This window comes from Puma concolor, chromosome B3, assembly GCF_028749965.1.
Source record: "Puma concolor isolate L17-30 chromosome B3, mPumCon1.1.hap2, whole genome shotgun sequence".
NCBI lineage: Eukaryota > Metazoa > Chordata > Mammalia > Carnivora > Felidae > Puma > Puma concolor.
The window spans coordinates 78,592,584-78,608,830 of NC_141672.1; positions in this window are offsets into that span (position 1 = coordinate 78,592,584).

Sequence of the window (16,247 nt, forward strand, 5' to 3'; positions counted from 1 at the left end):
TTAGACTTGAACACTATATATATATATATATATATATATATATAATCTTTAATGTTTATTTCTGACAGAGAGAGAGAGACAGAGCATGAGTGGGAGAAGGGCAGAGAGAGAGGGATACATAAAATCTGAAGCAGGCTCTAAGCTCTGAGCTGTCAGGACAGAGCCTGATGTGGGGCTCGAAACCACGAACTGTGAAATCATGACTTGGGCTGAAGTCAGACACTCAACCAACTGAGCCACCCAGGCACCCCAGTTGAACACTATATAATTAACACAACTTCCAAATATTATGCTAACATAATTTTCATAGATTCTGTATAATACATGAAGTTCACTCTTATGTTAGACCAGTGCAGAACCATAATCAGTGCAGAAAATAATAAAATATCTTAATTCACATTTACTGCTGTTAAAACACATAATGATAATGAATGTCCTACAGCAAAATAAACATTTGAAAACATCAAGCACTTTTCCATAGATATTCAATATCTAATTATTAGTGAAGATATAAATATGAAAATATATATATGGTGAATACTAATAGAGATGATTTTAATAGATATGGATTGCTAATGACATTCATAGAGTTATACTACCTTTAAATGACGGACCAGTACAAATCATGATTGAGATAATGTGAACAACAATGAGAAAAAATATGAATCTAATCTCTTGATGCAATGAGACAAAAAAAAAAAGAATAAGTAATTAAATCTGACAGCATAATGAATATAAAATGCAAGAGAGAATGTGAGATACCAGAGGGAAGAAACCAATGTAAGGACAATTTCAGTAGAACTACATAAAGCATCCTTGAAACCAAATGCTCCAAGAAATATCATAAGTATGTATGCACAGTTGACTTTCACACCTCAATAAATAAAAATAGGAGCATATTTCTTGATTTTATGCAATATATCAATGTAACTTTTAACTTCAGTTAAATTTGCCTCTGATGAGCTTATAATCCTTGTTGCAATTATCAGCTAAATCTGATTTGGTTGTGAGTGTTGAGGAGGGGGCAGTGCATGCTAAACTGAAAATATCATATTCATTGATAGTAATCTTAAGTATTCTCTCCCCATTCAAGACACCAACATTCCTTGCTTCCTCTAGGCAACAGCTTTCTATTGATCCTAAACTACTGCATAAGTTCTTTCCTCTATTGAATGCACTCTCTACAACTATCCAGAGTGATGTGATTAAAATGCAGGTCCCAATGTTTCCTCCCTGGCTAAAATTATTTTGTGGCATTAAGACATAGGTTCACATCCTTAACTGACCTTTAAAACCCAGCCTGTCTCTGGAAATTTGCTCTAATTTGCCTCTTTTCATAATGTTATATTAACACTGACTTTCTTTCGAACTTTCCAAGTTATCAGGCATCTTAATTTAGGACTATTTACAGGCTGTTTCCTTCATCTACAATGACCTTCCATCACTTCTATACCCAGCTAACTTCTTCCTAGAGTACAGAACCTGGACACAATATTACATTTTAGAATACTTCTCCTATATGTCCTTGGCCAGTTTATATTTCTTTATTTCACTCATTTATAGCATGCTGCGATTTCCATCCTTTGCACAAGTTATAGCAATAATGAATTGTATACTTATAGGTTAATGTTAGTTCTATCTTAAGGCACTAGACTCTACATATCCCCAGTATCTAGTATGTATATTGGCTCATGGAAGTTCATATGTACCTACTGAATGAATAAAGAAATGATGAAATAACTATACTCTAGCAGTTATTTGACTTACACTTAAGGAATAAATGCACTTCAGGGCACCTGGGTGGCTAGGTCGGTTGAGCATCCAACTTCGGCTCAGGTCATGATCTCACAGTTCGTGAGTTCAAGCCCTGTGTTGGGCTCTGTGCTGACAGCTCGGGGCCTGGAGCCTGCTTCCAATTCTGTGTCTCCCTCTCTGTCTACTCCTCCCCGGCTCACACACTGCCTCTCTCGAAAATAAATAAGGATTAAACAAAATTTTTTTAAAGGAATACATGCACTTCTGTGAGATATTATCTGTTAAAAACTTAGAGTATATAAGGGCATATATTGCTCATATATTATAGTAATTGAATTACAGGTGAGAGCCTTGTAATTAAAGAAAAGGAACATGGAATACATGAAGAATTTCAGGCAAATGGAAAAGAATAAATAAAGCAAGTTTAGAATATTTGCTATAAAAATTACATTCAATTCTATTTCTACACATTAAACCTAAAATCTCAGTCTTACATTACAGCACACCCTATATTAGACAAATCATAGCCATTTATAAAGTAAAACATACATCCACTGGTGGATGGGAGTATACTCCAACTGATTAAACATTACATGAGATTTTTGTGACTGTTAAAGCACACTCAAAATCCAAAAACCCTATGGTTAAAAAATACCTAAGATTGCTAGAATCATCTAAAATAACCATTAAAATCAATTTTAAAAGGTTTTAAAAGAAAGTAAACAAATCACATCTGAGTCCCAATATGAAACTGAGGTCCATTCCAGGAGGGTAAACCAGCACTGAAACATTGCTCATCTACTGAGAACATCTACTGAATACTGTTACCTAGAGAAGCTACAAATTTGAGAGAGTACTACAGATTGGGCTTTGGTCCTGAACAGGGATGGAAACTGACTGGAGGTAATGCTGAGTGCTCAGATTCTGAAAAAATAAAATAAAATAAAAGAGATTATTAGAAGAAAACCTGCCTACTGGAAGCTGACAGCAATAAAAAAATGTTACCCAAACTTGAATCTGGATGTAGTGACAATAATGTGCCGTTCACAAAAGCTGGGTTTGCTATCATAGTCTTTGTATGTTCCCATACATCAAAGTGACAGTTTTATTTTAACTCACTACTTAAGAATGTAGGCTCAGGCATTTGCAAAGGTAAACACAAATATTCCCTGAAAAGCAAAATGCTCCTTGAAAATAGTCTACACTAAACTACCAAAGAAAGGTTTTACAAATAAAAATTCACAATCAAAAATCACAAAACAAAGAAACATAAACATCCCAGCAAACATGACAGTCAGGAGAAAATGAAAAACAATCATGAAATGGGAGAAAAAAATATTTAGAAATCATGGATCTGATAAAGAACATGGGTCCAGAATACATAAAGAACTCTTACAATTCTTGAATTGAAAGACAAATAACTCAGTTAAAAATGGGCAAAAGATCTAAGGAAAAAGGTACCCAAAGAAGATATATGAATGGGCAATAAGCACATGAAAAGATGCTCAACATCATTAGTCATTAGAAATGAAAATCACAGTAAGAAACCATTTCATACCAAGATGGCTATAATCAAAAAGACAGTTGAGAACATAGAGCAGTTGGAACCTTCATACATTGCTGATGGAATGTAAAATGGTGCAACCATTTTGGAAAGAATTTTAGCAATCCCTCAGAATGTTTAACATAGAGCTACCATGTGATCTAGCAATTTCACTCTGAATATGTAAAAGCAAAATAAATGAAAACACATGCCCACACAAAAGATTGAATATTGGGGCGCCTGGACAGCTCAGTCAGTTAAGCGCCTGACTTTTCATTTTGGCTCAGGTCATGCTTAGTGAGTTCAAACTCTGTGTTGGGCTCTGCACTGCTGGTGAGGAGCCTGCTTGGGAATCTCTCTCTCCTCCTCTCTCTGATCCTCCCTGGCTCGAGTGCTGTGTTTTTCTCTCTCTCAAAATAAATAAACTTTAAAAAACAAAACACTGAACATGAATGGTTACAGAAGCTTTATTCATAATAGTAACAAATTTTTAAGAACCTAAATGTTCATTAACTGATAGATAAACCAAAGGTGGTATTGTTATGGAACCAGGCTGGAACGCTGGTGGAAAAACCAAGCAGCACTCAGAGATCTTGTTGGATTGGAGATTTATTTAACACTGGCAGGCTCAGAGGAGACCATTTCTCCAAAGATCTGAGCCATGAGCACAAGCATGGGAGGCAATTTATACTCTGTTACTTCCGCATTCCACATTAGTAGTAATTTGACATACACGGCAAGCAGGGCAGAAAGAAGAACCCAGAAGAAGGGTCTCTAAGCTAGAAACTAGAGCTTGTTTTAGTCCCGTTGGCCATCTTATGGTGCAGAACTTTACTTATTTTCCCAACAGTATACTTACACAATGGAATATTATTTAACAATAAAAAGGAATCAAGTACTGATACATGGTATAACATGCATGAATCTTGAAAAATTTGACAATACAAAAGAAGAGACACAGAAAACCACATATTGCATGAATCCATTTGTATAAAGTGTCCACAACAAGCAAATCTTTAGAGGCACAAAATAGATTGATGGTTACTTAGGTGTGGGGAGAGGGGAATAAGGATGTGGTCTTTTGCAACTAGTTTCTCTCCTTTAGCCTAATGTTTTTAAGATTAAACCAGATGGGAGCATGAATTAATACTTGAATGCTAAGAGCCATATCAGCAACATGGCAGAGTAGCAAATGCCTCCATATACCCACAAACACAACAGTTCATCAATTTATGGAAAAATTCCTTTTGAGAAAAATCTAAAACTAATTGAAAGTCTCCTGCACCTCCCAGGAGAATGCAAAACTTGGCTCACTGAAGCAATTAAGGAGATTCAGGACACCCTCTCACCAGAGTCCCTCCCTGTCACAGTATCATATGATCAAGAGAAGATACACTAGCTCCAAGCTTCAGCAAGGGGAGGGAAGGAGTTGATTCACACGTTCAGTGCCCCAGCTTTCCAGAGAGGTCTCCCTGAGGACTAGATTCTGTTTTGCCAGTCTTGGAGCTCTGACAGGTCTGGCAGAGTCTAGCTGCCTGTGGGAGAACAGAGGCAGTAGCTCGGGCTAGTAGATGCCATTGATTTCCTTACTATTCAACACAAAGTGAGTACATTAAAAAATCCCAGCTCTCAGCTTCTTCCAGGAGAGTAAAGGGGTTGATCCAGGGATCCAGCACCCTAACTTCTATGGGGCTTCACAACTAGCATCTCTCTCACCAATCCCAAAGCTCTGATGGTTCTAGCATAGTCTAACCAGCTGGGGGAGAATAGAGATGCAACTTGGGCTGATGAATGCCAGAGCTTCCCCTACATGCTCCCGTAAGCTCTGCACAGAGTGAGAAAACAAAAATCACTGCCAAGAAGCAGGCTGCTTCTTCCTGGGGAGAGAAAACATTGGAGAGCCCCCCAGAATCTCTGGCCAGGCTTATTGGTGGGGATCTCTTCCTGCATAAAACCGATCTGTGAAGACTGAGAGAGGTGCCTACGTTGTCCAGTGTGCAGACACCAACACAGAGAATTGAGGAAAGTGGAGAACCAGATACAATGTTCCAAAAAAAGGAACAAGATAAATCCTCAGGAATTGACCTTAATAAAATGGAGGTATATGAGTTACCTGACAGAGAATTAAAACAACTCCCATAATGATGCTCACCAAGGTCAAGAGAACAGTGTGTAACTTCAATACTCCCATTTAAAAGTCACATAGCTCTTGCTTATACATGAAAGCTCATTCTTGAACTTGCTTTTGTGTAGGTTTCTTTCCCCTCTTATCAGGCCCAATGTATCCCGAGTCACACTGGAACTGTAGTTATCTCCCTGGAGAGGAACTTAGGCCAGGCCTACAGGGTCACCTGCTGCCTTACAGGAGAAAAGGCTCTGGAACTTCCTTGAGCAGGAGGAAGTTCTTGCTATTACAAAAATGAAGGAGACTGCAGAGCCAAAGTCTTCAGGGGCATTTATCCAGAAGTACTCATGCCAGATTTCAGGGTCCTAGATTTTCCCTTCTAGTGCCTTGACCTTACCGTAACACACATGCCTTGCTTGAGTGTTTATATTTTGTTGGAACTGTGTAAGTCTGTTAGATCTTCAGACTACTCCTTGTCTAAGATATTCCCACTACAGGAGATAAGGACTTCTTTGTGAGCTACAAAAGAGTTATTTAGATCCCTACACTTAACCTATAACTGCTTGTTCTGGTCTTCAGTATATTATTCCAAGGCATCAACACAACTTAAAATAAGCAAACAACTCCTCTATTTCTAGGAATTTTTCTCCCCTTATTTTACAAATGACTAAATGCCTGAATCATTCACTTATAATAGCATTCCTTTTCCACAAGATGTTTCCCCAGGTCACCACCACTGAAATCTTTAGGTGTTCATTTCTTTGTTTTGTTGTGGTTGTTGTTTTTTTAAGTAGGCTCCAAGTTCAATGTGGAGCTTGAACTCATAACCCTGAGACCAAGAGTCATTTGCTCCATTGACGAGCCAGCCAGACACCCCACCACCACTGAAGTCTTGAGCAATCTGACATTTATATAATGCCAGTACTTGTCTAGTCCCAAACACCAATTGTAATGGAGTCCTATTTGCACACCAGGCAGTGAGTGAACCAACCACAATACCCATTTATCACCTGTGCTCTCAGACCACTCCCAATACTAATTATGTTAGTTTAAGTCATCTAAGAAGTAGATACCAGATGGGATTAAGGTACATTCATGGTGGAATACTACTCAGTAATAAATTTTAAAACATTTTTTAAGCTACTACATGCAACAACATAGACACATCTCTAAAACATGATGTTAGTCAGAAGACACTCAAAACAAAAGAGTACATATTGTACGATTTTATTTAAGTGAAACTTAAAAATAGATAAAAATGATATTTAGTGTCAGAAATGAGAAGTCCTTAGCTCTAACAGTGAATATTTACTACATAGGGGCCCAAGGGAAATTTTTGTGTGATAAATGTTTTCTAATTTGATAAGTTACATAGCTTCATAGATGCACACACAGGAAAAAAATTCAATCTATAATTTAAGATCATTTCATCTTAACACCTGCAAGATATTCCTCATACATAAAGGGAATTAAAAACAGGAACTGGTTACTAAAAAAATAAATAACAAAAACAAATAAAGTGGTTTAAAGTAGGATTTCGGATGGTGCCCTATTGATGTGAGAAACAAAGGCAGAAGGAAATGGCAGGTAAAACTAAATTTCCGTATAACCTGCAGCCCATTGACAAATACTTGAGGCTCCGGCCAGTCTTTTTTTTTTTTTTTTTTAACGTTTATTTATTTTTGAGACAGAGAAAGACAGAGCATGAACAGGGAAGGGGTGGGGGGTCAGAAAGAGAGGGAGGGAGACACAGATTCTGAAACAGGCTCCAGGTTCTGAGCTGTCAGCACAGAGCTGGGACGTGGAGCTTGAACTCACAGACCAGGAGACCATGACCTGAGCACCTGCCCCAAGGCTCCCACCAGTCTCAATGCTAATACTTTGCTAGAGGGAAAACAACTTTAACTTGACAATAGCGAGGCCTCCAGTATCCTATGAATCTTCTTTAGCATATGAAAATCCCTTTGGAAACTTCCCCTGGACTTTACCTCCCCCAACTCTATAGTATATAACCAGTCTCTCCTCATGGCCCCAAGGCATCTCTTCCTGCCCAAGGGTCCTGTTCCCTTGCTTTAATAAAATCACCTTCTTGCACCAACAATGTCTTCAAGAATTCTTTCTTGGCCGTTGGCTCTGGACCCCGTAAGCTTCACCATAACCCCAAAAAACCTCATCACTATCACCATTACTGGTAATAAAAGAAAATGCTTTGGCAAATTGTGGAAATAATATTATCATAGAGCAGTATCTTGCTTTTTTTCTTATCAGAAACCTTTTCTTTTTCCTCCCTTGTGGAGTCTCCAGCCAGTTGTAAGTTCTTACAACCAATGTCTAATTATATTCTCCAAGGTAAAAGGTCACCTGGGGGAAGGAGTTCTAGGTTGGCTGGGCTTAACAGATATCTTGCTATTTGATTGTTTTTAAATTTTAAATTTGTTTGTCTTCTGAATTTTGTGGACTTCTTTTTTCCTAATTTTACCTCATGTGTTAAAAGTAAACTAGCAGTGCACTATAATAAATAGTGTCTTCCAATTTATATGTCCCTTTCAGCAAAAGAATCTGATTTATAGTGAAGTATTTAACACCTAATCTCTTTTTCCCTGGCACTAACACCTGAATGGATGACCATGTTTTACAAATTAAAATGTAGTTTAGAACATTTGACATTTAGTCTACATGTTTCTGTAAGCATACACATCATCTTCTCAGTTCAAACAGAGGAACACAGTCATCAAAGTCATAGGTCATTTCATACAACTCAACCAAGCTTTAGTCTTCTTATTTTATAAGGTAATGTGTCAAGCCGTTCAGGGAAATAAATTTCTGTCACAATTTCATTATAAATAAAAATGAGCAACTAACAAGAAGAATTCTAGAGGTTCTATTCATCTAAAAGTATTCTAATTTTTAATTGAGAATTTAGCCTGTCAAAGTGCAATGTGGAATGCAAAGGGTTCTTTCCTTGATACTGAATCATCTACTATTATGACCTATTTCTTTCCTCAATAGTAATACAGCTTTTATTTTAAGAATTTGGAAGGCTAATTTTGAGTTATAATTTCTGAATTTTGAATTGACTCTTCTTTGCCTAGAAATGATAAAACAACTGACTTCTTCATAAGATCAAACATCCATCTAATAAGAAAAGAAAAAGAAAAGAGAGAGAGAAAGAAGAAAAAAAACATATACACATAAATAATAAAATGATGGTGTCTATTTTTGTCCTCTTACCTTAACATCAAATCTCCAGATCTAAGCAAGCTCAACTTCAACTTATTTTGTCACCCTATATTTCATATGACGAGAGTTAAAGTTACCAGAAAGAGACCACTGCCTGATATGATCTTCAAAACCAGTATACTGCTATTACAGAGGGATACTTTCTTAAAATTTTTCAACTGGATTAAACAAGAACAAACATAACTGTAGAATAATGAAGTATCACTACATTCAAAATAACATATGGATTCAGGAACTAAAATAGACAAAACAGAAGAAAACTTTTGAATGCTAGAAAGCAGTGAGCAAGCCTGAATCATGGAGGACATGGGCTTAGTAGAAGCTCTGTTAAGGCAGCGTAGCCTAGGCGAAATAGGTATCAGAGAACAACCTCACAGCCATTCCTGGGATTTCCTCTGTTGCCTCCACCTCTGCCACAAAACCTGCCAGTGAAACACCAAACTTACCAACCAACTCACCTGTCTCCTTTGTTGTCACCTTTTTAAATCTTTTTTGATTTCCTCTCTTTCTCTAGCCATCTCTCTTTTTTCCTAGATACTGATGTCTCCTGATTTCAATATCAGCAATTTATAATTAAATTTTAAAAAGTTTAAGACACACTGTGTTACACTATCAAGAACTCTATGGGGCTCTTGGGTGGCTTAGTCTGTTCAGAGTCTGACTCAGTTTTGGCTCAGATCATGATCCCAGGGTCATGAGATCAAGCTTAAGATTCTCTCTTTCTCCCTCTGCCTCTCTTTACTGTTCATGCTCTCTCTCAATGGGAAAAAAAAAAAAAAAGAAGAGGAAAAGAAATCAAAAGAGCTCTATGATTTATCTAAAATATTAAAAATTTTATTGTTACCTAGTCATTCCTTCTTTGCTAACCTGAATATAAAAGATAGACTGTTTGCTATTATATCTTGTAAAAATAGAAAGTTTATTTTTCTAAATCAAGATGCACTGTCTTCAGAATAAAAATGGAAAATGTACAAATTTCCTTAAAGATACAGCTCAAGAGTATTCTAGGCAGAATATTAACAGAACCAGATGATTATTTTGAACTGTGTGGGATAAAGTACAGGAATACAGAGAGACCCTAAGAAGAAATACTTAGGATCAGTTTTCAAAATATTTTAGATGAAAAGTAGACAACCCATGACAGTCTCTCCAAATAGTAGAAACAAACAAATAAAAACTTCATGTAAGAAAAAGCTTCAGAATAAAGAATAAATCAATGATGAGGCTCCAAGCCCCTTTGTTAAGTCTTCAGAAACACTAGATACAGTGCCTAGTAGAATCATGGCTGGAAAATAAGATCAAGAATCCTACAGGTTTTGTCCACATTAGCCAAGTACACTTAAAGTAGACAAATATGTCTCAGACAGAATTATGGATGTGGCTTTTGAAGCATGAAGTATACACACAAAAAAAGTTTCCTAAGATATGTACAAAATTTTTAGAGAATTATTCTGGCAACACAATAGCTAAATTGGACTAAAAAGGACAAAGTGGAAAATACAGAGTGTTGGCAAAAGGCTTGAAAGGACACTATACAGAAAATGATATCCAAATAGCAAAAATTTGAAAAGGTGCTCACTACCATTCCTCAGCAGGATGTGTAAATCAAAACTACAACAAGATGCCACTACACACTAACTTGAATGAACTGCTAAATTTAGACTAAAAATACAAATTGTTGTGAAGATACAAAACAATTGTTTCTCTCCTATATTGACAGTAGGGATGTAAAATGTCATAGCCACTATGGAAAAGCAGGGACATTTCTCAAGCATGAAAAATATCCTGACCCTATGTTTCAGCAACCCAACTCGTAAGTGTGTGCACAAGAGAAATGAAAGCAAATGTCCATGGAAAGATTTAATACAAGAATGCTCTGGTTGCCTTTATGTTTCCCTCTAAATTCAAGGCAAAAAGCCTCTTCACTTGCTATATATTTAGAAAGTGGAAGATTTATCAGTAAGAAACATGGATCTATCTCAAAAAATATATACATTTAAAATGCCAGACACAAAACAATACATATTCTGTGGTCCCATTTATATTATTTTCAAAAAAATACAAAAATAACCCATGTTCATAAATTTAAGAATAGTGGTTATTTCCAGGGATGTAATTGGCCAGAAAGAATTTCAAGGGAACTTTCTGATATGTTGGAAATACTCCATATTTTGTTCTTTGTTATGGTCAGAAGGTATATACATGCTCAAAAATTCCTCTAGCTTTATACTGAAGATTTGCTCATTTTATTGTACATAAACTACTACTCAGTAAACTTCAGAAAACAATACCAAGTACAAGCATTCACACACTAATATTGACCCTCTACTTATATTTCTGAGGACTTATCTTTCATGCATTCAAAAGGGGACACATTTAGCTTTAATTATTGCAGAACACATTGGGATAGCCAAAAAAATTGTAAATAGCTTATATTTTCCACATTAGGAGAAAAAAGATAAAGTTTTATATTAACAAACTAAATAATAAGCAGCCATATAAAGAGTTAGGAAATACTTTAAGCATTAACATGAAAATTTTCCCAATAGAACCTGTAAGGGTAAAATAAAGTACAAGATATTGTGTGATATATTTCAAATATATGTTTAAAAAAGGGGGAAATGTACATAAAATATTATTTACACAGTCACAATTTTGAAAATTTACACAAGAAATCAATTGTTTCCTTTCTGGTAGGATGAGTATGGATGATAGACTGCAGTGGGAAGATTTCTCACTTAACTTATCTTTTTTTACCTTAAAAAGTGTAACTATGCATACATATTTCCTGTTTTTCCTATTACAAACTCATCTTGTCTGAATCACTTCCAAGTTTTTAAATTGCAATGCCATTATTCATCGTTAATCCCTCCAAATTCTTGAGTTATCCTGATTCCTCTTTTCACACATCACGTCTATCACCAAGTCCAAATGACTGTACCATAAAAATACATGTTGAGTTCTCTTTATTCTTTCTGCTACCCACTTCCTTCCTCCGTTCTCCAGCAGGCTAAGTCCCCAAATTCACCTGTGCATAGTACTGCAAAATCTTCAAACTGTTCTTGCTTTTACACTTGCCTCCTTCAAATCCCTCTTCCCCACAGTGGCCAGAGTGGCCTTCAGATTACAAAAGCCCTACTGTAATTGTGAGTACACAGGTAGAAGAATGACTACATGCCGTATCCTGTGCAACTGCTGCCTACCTCTCTGACATGGCCTCATACTTTTCCTCCATGTGCCCATGACTTAATCACCACGTGGGTTCTTTTCTGTTCCTCCATGCACCAGCTCTTTCACCTCCATGGTCTTTGTTCTTGCTCTTCCCATTGCCTGTTCTGCCCTCTCTCAGACCTCCCACAGCTAGATTTATCTAGTTATTCAGCTTAAATGTCACCCCCTCAAAAAGGGCTTTTCTAATACCCAGCCTAAAAGAACACACTACTTGTCCCCACTTGTTCTCCAACATATCACTCTGTTATATTCTTCATTTTTGACAGTTTTAAACCTATCCTCTTTGCTCTTTGACTGACTCCCTCCACTGGAATATAAACTCCCTAAGAGCAAAGACTTCATGTACCATAACTAGTGCTGAATTGCTGACCCATCCATACACTAAGCCTTCCAAATGATAGATACTTACAACATTTTGTAAAAGAAAGAAATTCCTTTCCACGGTTTCTGATTGGGAAATATCTGAGGAATCTGCAACAGTTTCCCAAAGAAACAACCATCGTGGGTGGAGCCAGGACTACAATCTTGTCCTCTGAATTCCAGTCTCATATTTTCACCACTACTGGATGCCTTGTGTAGTAAACTAGTTCAGGTCATCCTAAGCTACACCTCTTAAAACACACACGGACACAAACAAACACACACACACACACACACACACACACACACACCTTTCTTTTTTTTTTTTAATGTTTATTTATTTTTGAGACAGAGCATGAATGGGGGAGGGTGAGAGGGAGAGGGAGACACAGAACCCGAAACAGGCTCCAGGATCTGAACGGTCAGCACAGAGCCCGACGCGGGGCTCAAACTCATGGACCGCAAAATCATGACCTGAGCCGAAGTCGGACACCTAACCGACTGAGCCACCCAGGCGCCCCTACATCTTTCTTTTTAATATTATAAAATTGTCTGAGATTAAAATGCTTTCTCACCTGAGATGAGAGGCCCACTGTAGACTAGTTAAGTTCTCTATATTATCCTTGCTGTTTTGTAATTAAAAAACAAACAAAAAAGACTGTATTTCCAAAGATCTCTCCTCTCTCCTCTGATCCTCTGCTCCCTTTCTTCCCTCCCTCCCCCCCCCCAACCTTTTTCTGTATTTGTACATGTGGCTTTGTGGTACAGTTATCTCTGTGATCACGGTTTCTCTGTCCCATTATCTTTTCTCCTATTTTTTCCATTTGTGTCCTGTCATGTTTTTCCTTCTGTTCTCTCTCTTCCATTGATGTTATATTTCTACCTATCTGTCTTTCTGGAAATTTATCCTTTCAAGAAGCAAAATGACATATATTCAAAGTTATTTATTTGCAGCACAAATTTAATAGAAAAAAAATGGCCAACAATATTATCTCCATCCCATCATTTTCATGATGTCCCACTCCACCTCTGACTGAACTGGACATAAATTTGAATGAAAGTGTATTTGTATATTTTATTTCTTTTGTAAAATTTAAGTTTGTTACCTTAATTTAATTTTTTAAAATTTTTATTTATTTTTGAGACAGAGAGAGACAGAGCGCAAGCAGAAAAGGGGGCAAAGAGAGAAGGAGACACAGAATCTGAAGCAGGCTCCAGTCTCTGAGCTGTCTGCACAGAGCCCAGGGCAGGGCCTGAACTCACAAACTGTGAGACCATGACCTGAGTTGAAGCAGACGCTCAACTGACTGAGACACCCAGTTGCCCCTGTTACCTTAATATTAATATCACTCAGATTTATCCTATCTTCCCTTTTAATGTATAACAAGGAAACAATATTAAATGGATTTTTTATGATTAAATACTTTTTCTTTCATGTAATATTCTTTAATTGAAAAACAGAAAGACCTTCATTTTGCAGTGGCAGAACATAGGAACTACATATTCAAAAAAAGTGAGTAACTATAAATATTAAGATCAAAAGAACTAGTGTATAAGACATCAGGAAGTTCTCTTATTTAAGGAGAATTATTTCTGAAAAATCATTTGTCTCTGTTTTGTGCCCAAAATATGAACATATTAACATACTTACCATTAGTCTCACTACTAACCTCTTTAAACACCAATGCCTTCTCATCACTTACTGAATTAAATAGAAGGATCTAGAATAACCTTCCCAGGCTCACTACTTTCATTATGCTTAATAAACATGTGTGGCAGTCCATTAACACTGTCACTGTTAAAACATCCAATTTAAAATGATGACATGATCCAGTAGGGCCTTACTTAGCTGCCACACTTGTTGAATATTTTTAATCCTTAAAATGTTCTCTATTTCTACTTAACATTCTAATAATTCCCACTGGAATCACTCTGCATGCTTAAGGTAGCTGAAAAACTCCAAAGCATATTCCCTATTGCATCACAAATTAGAGAGCAGATTCCAGAATTTATGATGTCCCACCGTGAGGATATATATTAAGGGAAAAATTCAGAAGTGATCAGGTAATCTCCTTTTCATCAGAAGGAAGAGGATGGCTCCCTTATCTAAGAGTAGCACTGGAGCCTTAGGGAGGTGAAATTTTTGGTCATTCTTCATATTTAAAGGAAACAGAAAGGAAGAATAGAATAAGATAGTCATCACCTCCTGCCTTAAAATGAACAAGAAAAGCTTTAATAATCCTGCAGAAACAGAAAAAGGGTAAGATCTAAATTCAGACATACAGGATTTTCTACCTTGTCCCTCAAATATACCTCCTGTCTGTCCTCCTCATGAATAGTATTATATTAAGGGAGCTAAAATCTTTAATTACATTATTATAAAGAAGTGAAAATGCCAATATCTTAGGAATATTAATCATCTGGGCTTCCATTTGAGTATCACACAAATGAATATGTTTTCCCCATGGTAAATCAGAGATACGGGGAGAATGAAAATCAGGAATTGTAAAGTCAGAAGGTATAGGCTGAGTCCAGAGACAAACATCACGACTTGACAAGTTTGCAAACCTCTTGGTTCCCACACTCAGTTGGCATGCATTTCTTTCCCTGCATATGGTCCCAGCATACACTACATATGGCTCAGAGTTAGGGATCTTAAAACAAGAAAGACTTGATTCACAATCTTAGCTGAATTAGGTAAGAAAACTTTGCACCCTTCCTTGAAACAACATAAGTGTTTACCTTGAAATAACTCATTTAAGCAGTCACCCTCTCTGGGATTAACTCTAGCACACTGACACAAAAATCTACTAACACAGGGTCCACTTACCATTTTTTACTGGAATTTGTTTACCCACTGAGTGCTTTCTCAGGTCAGTTTGTGTAGATGTGATATGCCTACTAATCAACTCATTTGATCTTCATATCAACCTTGCACAGTAGAAAGAGTGGATATATTATTTCTCCTTTATAGATTTAAAAAAAAATCAGATTTTAAAAGACTAAATGATTTGCATAAGGTTTACAGCTACCAAATTGTAGTTATAGTAACTTAAATAAAATAGAATAATTCCCAAAGCAGGGTTCTATCTGTAACATTCATGACACTATCTAAAACATGAAAATATTAAAGGACAATAGAGGTTTCCATGATCCAATGTAGCCATCTCATTGATTTGATAAGTAATTGTCTGGGTGAAGACTTGTGCAGTTGAATAAAGTTTTATATAATCCTCAACTTTAGTATTGATTAAATATATTTTATATTCTTTGGTTCGATTCACAGTTTTCAAAACTCATAGAAATGGGTAAGAGTGTATTTTAATAATTTGAAAATGTTATGAATATAGTATCAGAAAACACAATGTCATTTTCAAACTTTCATTAAATGGATTCATATTGGCAGGGGTGGTTTTAAGGGGATTTACTTCAAAGCACAAAGATAATCACTTTATTTTTATCATAATGAGTTAGACAAAATATTTGAGACAACATGAAGTAACTAATGAATGTTTGAGACGAAGTAAATTTCAGCAAGTTTAATGTTCGGGAAGAAAGTCTTAGCAGTGAAGAGCAAGTTAAGTATTTTCAATCTGTTGAAAAATCCACTGGAATGGAACACTTAGGAAGCACTTACCATACTCCCTCTACCTTGGAGCAATCTACTGTCTCAGAATTAATGGAAAGACGGGTATTGAAAGTAATGATGTAGAATGTGTGCACGAAACAAAGTGAAAATACATTAAGACTAAAAGAATGTGGGCAAATGAGAGAAAGGGAAGGGCAAGAAAGTAATGAAGAAGGAAAAGCAAGGGCTCTGTGGAGAGAAACCACAGGAAAAATAAAATAAGGCAAATGTAAAAATAATATTCGAGAAAGTGGGTCTATAAAAGAGAATTAGTAGGAGGAGAATGGATAAATATGAAACGTTTAGAAAGGAGCAAGAGAAAATGCATGGGGAGAGATGAAGGAGATGCTAGGAAGGTGACTGGT